The following is a 6,629-nucleotide window of genomic DNA, read 5'->3' as shown; positions in this document are numbered from 1 at the left end:
ATATATAAATGTGTATATATATTTTAATATTGTTCTGAATGCTCATATCCGTAAAACCAGTTTATAAGTATTAGTTATATCAAATTTAATTTCTAATAAGTAAAAAAAAATAAATTAGAGAGGTGGGAGCCTTTTTATGAAATCTATAGAAATGGAACTACCACTTTTTTTTTTTTGCCAAATACTGTTTTTTATTTCATAAAGAAAGTATTTGGTTTTTTTATTGCTTGGTTGCCAAGTTAGACGTTAATTTACCTGCTACTTGAAGTTTTCTTTATCTTTTGGACTAATAATTAGGAATGTTCAATACTAAAAGTAATTAAATTAAATTCTTTGATTAAATAATTTTTTTCCTCACTACCTGAGGTAGGTAACCATTGTATTCATGCAAAAAATAAAAAAAAGTATGTTCACAGAACACAGCGTTTTAGGGAACGAATCCGGTTTCATGTGCAAGTCTGTCTGTATTCCAATCGAACCGTCAATCCGATTCCATGTTTGAGTTGATCTATATTCAATCGAATCGTCAATCCGATATTTATGAAATTTCCTGGAATTGTTCAGATTGCTACCTATCGATTTGACACCTATCATCTCGATTTTATCAGATTCCTTTAACTACTTTCTCTTTTTCTTATATCTTTTATTTATTTTTATCGGAACATCAATATTTCGAAAACGGAAAATATAAGAAAAATATTGTAGCATCATAAATAGGGTTTTTGTATGATATTATCCACCTTTAATTACTCAACAAAAGTATTATTTTTTGCAAGGATTTTTTAAAAAGAAAAAACAAAAACAATTTTAACAAATAAATCAGTTCTCGAAAGCAAAATATTTTACAGCCTCCATGAATTGATTGATATAACATAAAATTTCATCTTAATGGTGATATCTAAAAGGCGACACACTAACCGGAGAGGAGACATATTGTCCGTTTTTATCCTTTAAATTTCGATAGGAGGAAAAGCCGAAGATATATTTCGCTACTGATACCAGACACATGAAATTAAATTTAAAAACTCGTCAGAGACTAGAATTGTAGTTTATATGTTGTTCTTTCAAGAACTGGCAGAGTTCCATGCATAGTGTATGCCTGCAACACTTCGAATGGCCCCTGATTCGACGCCAAACTCCCCCCAAAGGAGAGCAAAGGGTATGGAGTTTTATTAGTCGGCATATAGTTCATCCAAAGCTTTTTCAAAGGCACTTTTAAGAGATTTCAAGAGATGGTCGATGTTAAAAAAAAATAATAATAAAAAAAGAGGAGGCCACTGATCATTTTGGTAACGCGCCAAACTGAACTCCTTTCTGAGAGGAAATTAAACGAACAACAACCAGAGAAATAAACAAAATCAATCCAAATGATCTAGTTACAGGAAATACTTTACAGATTGAAAGAATTCATTTATAAAAACAAAAATTAATACCAGCATGGAAAGGAAAAAATTACAAAATAGAATGAAGTGTGTATTTGGTCTTAAGAAGCCGAGCAACGTACCTATTATTAAAGAATACGTACTCATAGAAACTGAGACATGCTTTTATCTACTTAGTTAGTTATGTGAAAAACTCCAAATAATAGTTATATCTTATACAGTGGTATACTTAACAACAATTTACAACTTTATTGATGTGAATACAATACAAACATTATAAAACATAGCATATAGCATCTTAATAATTGAAGAGTATTCTATAAAGTCAAAATATCTTCTTATGGAAAATTTTATTGGGGACATCTCGGGTAGGTAAATCAAATGTTTATTGAAAACAAGGGGGGCACCCCCTGTCCGCCTAGTGGCACCTACACAACTTAAATTACACAACTGTTAATTTAATTGTACTACTCCTTGCTCAAATTGAAATAAGTCAAAATTCCAGACTGATGTATCACAAATAATAACAAAAGTAAAAAAATTAAGATATGAATTATTAATGCAGAAACCTTTTTCATTTGTTTTTTTTTTCCTCACAAAATGCGTTCTTCATCAGTTAAACTCAATTTTGTACGTCCCATTTTTATTATTACACCTTATATGTAAAATAAAATATTAAACAGTGATCACTTTATCTGTATCGGGCCGATCGAAACGATTAAAAATAGATATATATGATAACCAAGGGTTTCACATTTTTTAAATATTATTTTTCTTTGAACAAAACGAGAACAAAAAAAAGTTGTGTTTTAAACTCTGTGCAATATACTGAAAAGTTGAGTAAATTGTAAGTAATAATATGAACATTTTAGGACTGAGGGCCGAAACGTCGGACAAAAATAAACAAAGTAAAGAAATAAGGATAAAAATATTTCCGTGTTTTCATTTAAGTTACGTAATCTCAAACAACAAATTGGTTTTTGTTTTATTAAACGAGCAATTATTAAGCTAGAAAATATATACAAAAACACAACAATTTATAAAAATGTTAAAATTTCTAACTAGAAATTAATTATCCATTTATAAACTGAAATTCGATGATAAATGAAATTTGAACTTATACCCTCACATATAAAATATTAAGCAATCTAAATAATTTTAGAATTTCCTCAGGTAGATATTATATAGTATATTAATACAGTACACAAGTAATATTAATAAATATTTAAGAAAAACATTTAATCAAATTGAAATAATGAGTCATGAAGAATTTCACTCTTATCTCATTGTTCTTTTCTTATGCCTTTATCTAATCTCATTGGAAAAGTGCCTTATAGATAGTTAGATAAATATTTAAAATTATCTACAAAGCTATTTCCGGTTCCCTTTACATTACCATCTGCTACTGGACTTGGGTCCTATTGTCTCCGTGGTCAAATTCAATATTTACATAAATAGGCTCTGTATCGGCCCGATCGAAACGATTACAAACTTATATGTATATATATGTATATGATAAACAAGGATTTCACATTTTTTAATAATATTTTTCTTTCAACAAAACGAGAAGAAAAAAAAAGTTGTGTTTTAAACTTTGTGCAATATACTGAAATTTAAACGGTTCTTCTAAAAAAATATTTTATTTCCTTAAACAGCAGTAAAAGTAGCATAAATTTAATTTTCAAAATGAGGTGTTAATAGTTGAACCTAGATGAATATGAGAAGATGGTCGGGGGGGGGGGGGATTCGGCCAGCGGGTAAACAACAACTATTTATTTGTGCCGACGTTTCGTCTGTCACTAAATAATTATATTCACTCTAGACAGAACTTCTCCCTCTTTAAGACCTGAAATTTAGGCCGAAACGTCGGCACAAATAAATATATTTATTTGCTGACTACACCTCGACCATCTTCTCATAAAATTTCAAAATGTTCTTGGGCCTCTAGCACACATGCTCTAGCATATTACAAATATTTACTAGAGGAAACACCCAGGAAAGGTTTGTCAAAAAATAATACGAAAAAAAATTATCACATTGTCAGCTTGCATTATCTAACTACGTTTCAGATGTAAAGAATTTTAACCAGCAAAACTTACAAGTCTTATTTTTACTCAAATAAAGATTTGCCATCTTAAAAAAACAAAAAACACAAATTACTCAAGATTCCGGAACGAGTAGAGTGCATATTTTTGCTTCAAAAAGATTTGCATTCATGGGAAATTAAAAAAAAAAAAATAATAATAATAATGTCCTTAAAATCTAAAACTCACTCAAATTTTTTTTCAGGTATGATAGATACAACCATAAATCCGATGTTGATGAAATTTTAAGGCATTTTGTGAGTTGGTATAGTCAGTGCCCATATAAATTTTATAAAATCCTTCATACTACTTTCATGCACATTCGTTTCATATGCAAACGAATTTTCTTCCTATATTCCTAAATTTTAAATTGGTCCTAAATCCTAATGTGGAGACAGGTAGTGGATTATTGGAAAAAATTGCAGTGTCAATTTCATCACATTCCGTCAACTGCTCTCGCTTACGAATGAGTTAACGGATTTTTCCCCGTACACCTAAATTTCGGAAACTCATCGTCTGTCTTATTTAGCCCAAATTTGGATAAAAGCTGGGGATTACAGTAAAAAGAGTCTTATGTTAAAGACAATAACAGTGAAATTATAAAAAATATGGTAAGTATAAATGGAACTGTACTTCATATCAAATATTTCTACTCCAGTTGAGAGAGTGAGAGTGAGTGTGTGTGTGTGTGTGTGTGTGTGTGAGAGAGAGAGAGAGAGAGAGAGAGAGAGAGAGAGAGAGAGAATTCAAGATAATGAAATATTTTTCATTTAAGCAGTGGGTTCTCTTACCCTAAATTTTTAATGACCTTCCAGATCACCCTGTCAGAGTTGAGGGATGAGGTAAAATATTAATATTAGTTGTTAATGGAAAGGGAAATAGGACACGAAAAATATTTATCATTAGAAAATAAATATCTTATGAAAAACTAAAAAAAAAATTTAATTTAAATTTGTAACGCAACACCCCCTAAAGGGTTTATTACTTTGTAAGGAAGTACTGTTTCTTGTTCAACAAGGATGTGATTTTTTCCTATGTGAAGAATAAAATGAAAAAACTTCGCAGCTATACCAAAAAAGGAAAAAAAAAAAAAAAAATGCAGCGAAAATTTAGGAAATAATACAGAAGCCGAATAAGATAAGTTTAATGACGATTTCACTATCGTTTTACAGAGCCTCCCACCGTCACCGCCATATGGGAGCCGCCCCCCGTGGGCGTATCCTCTGATACCGTGAAATTGAAAGCAGTCAACTGAAAGTATCTTCTCATCTACATCCATCCATTCAACAAGAATAAGTTTTTTTTCTACAATAATAAACATTTATTTATTATTTATCTTTTAATAGACTGCCTATTTCTAGAATGCTCAAAGCTAAAGTCCCTTCTAGGAACAATTAGATGTCAGTTGGCAACCACAGATTTGAGAATATTCAATTTTTTTTTTTCAAATAATTTTCTTAAGCAATGAACTTGTTTTCATATTGTCTGTCGAAGATATTTAATATTAGCTATGTTAAACTCAAAAGTACAACCAATAGTAAGAAATGAATAGTTTACAACAACTCTAAAGTTTTTAAAATTCCAAAAATAAAAGCCCGATTCTTAGAAACAATATAACGACCTTTTTCAGAGTTCCAGCGAATACCACCCTAATTCTTCGTTCCCTATGACAGAACTATGACAAGCTTCTAGGGACAGACAGATTTATGAGTAGGCTGCAGGTGCCTCCAGGATTAGGAGGAACAGAAGAGACCCTAGCCCGTCCGGGTGTCCTAAAAGGAATATTTTAGGTAGAGGCAGGTATCGAGTATGAAGGCCACATGGTAAGGGAGAAATGACTAGGGACCTTCACGGATAATAAACAGAAATGTATAGTAGGCAAAGAGTATATAGGCAAAAATAATTTATTTATTGTTATTTATAACTGTATAAAATTATATACTAGTAAACTTGCTATAAGATGTAAAATGACGAGATACAAACATGTAGAGAATCTACACATTGATAGAACTCCAAATGAAAGATATTAAAAAAAAATAAATAAACAAAAAACTATTTGTCCCGACGTTTCGACCTGAATCTCAGGTCAGGTAGAGATTTTGACTAAACCGGTTTCTTCTTAGTCGCCATCAGTTTAGTCAGAACCTCTGACCTCTGCCTGAGCCCCCTGATGAAGACCTGAAATTCAGGTCGAAACGTCAGCACAAATAAATAGTTCTCTGTTTATTTGCTGACCGCACCTCCTCCCCTCCCCCTCGGCCATCTTCTTCACATACAATCTACGATCAGCTATTAACACCTCATTAATAAAACGTTAGACAGATGATAAGTAGATATCACAAACAAAGTTATATCAAAGAAAAATATCAAATTTAGGATGATAAAAAGAAAATTTGAAATAAGAATGTGAATTGGCTATAATGAAATTTGGCGATTTTTCTAAAAAATGGAAAATGAACACATAAACATGGGATAAATTGTACTGTTTAAAATTTTGGTTAAAAATAGATTAAAGGTGAACATATATTTGAAGATTAAAGATGAGGTGGTACAGCTCAAAATGTCCAAGGAAACGAAGAGTTAATTAGTAAAATGGGGTTGAATTTCCTATAAATTAATTTAATTTAGATATGCCATTATAACCACTTGAAAAATAATTAATAGAAATTTAAAAATGTTGCTTTTTGAAAAACTGTTTCTCATGGCAAACAACTCTATCATGGCTCATAAATACCAAATTTATTCTACTTTAACTGATGGGCTATTAAATTTTTAAGTGTTCAAGTAGTTGTTAAGATATGGAGCTACTAATAAAAAATTAATTTTTGTAACGTTTTGAAAAAAAAACGCGATTTTTTATTCCCCATAGATTCATTAACTTTGACTTACGTATTTTATTAACTCACGTATTAATTAAAAATTAGGGCGAAATAACTTGGTTAAGGTTCCAAGGTTTATTTTCCAAATTTAAATATAAAGAACCTATAGTGAAGCACCTAACCAGCGTTCCATATTGCCTTGTACTATCCCCTCCTCTCCTTCCTATACCTGTTCTCCTACCTGCCGTACCCTCGGCCTACTCTAGAACGGAAGAGCCCGGTAAGGAAACGGAAGAGCAGTAACGGAGCGCTGGGGCGGGGCCAGGGCGACAACCTCCCCGCAT

The 6,629-nt window shown here is 31.3% G+C and overlaps 1 protein-coding gene across 13 annotated transcripts in view; it reads right to left on the bottom strand.

Annotated features, from left to right (window-relative positions):
• shep (alan shepard) overlaps positions 1-6,629 on the bottom strand; it is a 535,390-nt gene that overhangs the window by 25,214 nt on the left and 503,547 nt on the right. The gene's annotated exons all lie outside the window — the stretch shown is intronic.

The sequence above is a fragment of the Halyomorpha halys genome, unplaced genomic scaffold (genome assembly GCF_000696795.3).
Source record: "Halyomorpha halys isolate HHAL.00 unplaced genomic scaffold, Hhal_1.1 Scaffold712.1, whole genome shotgun sequence".
Classification (NCBI taxonomy): Eukaryota; Metazoa; Arthropoda; class Insecta; order Hemiptera; family Pentatomidae; genus Halyomorpha; species Halyomorpha halys.
This window is presented reverse-complemented; position numbering and strand designations above follow the sequence as displayed.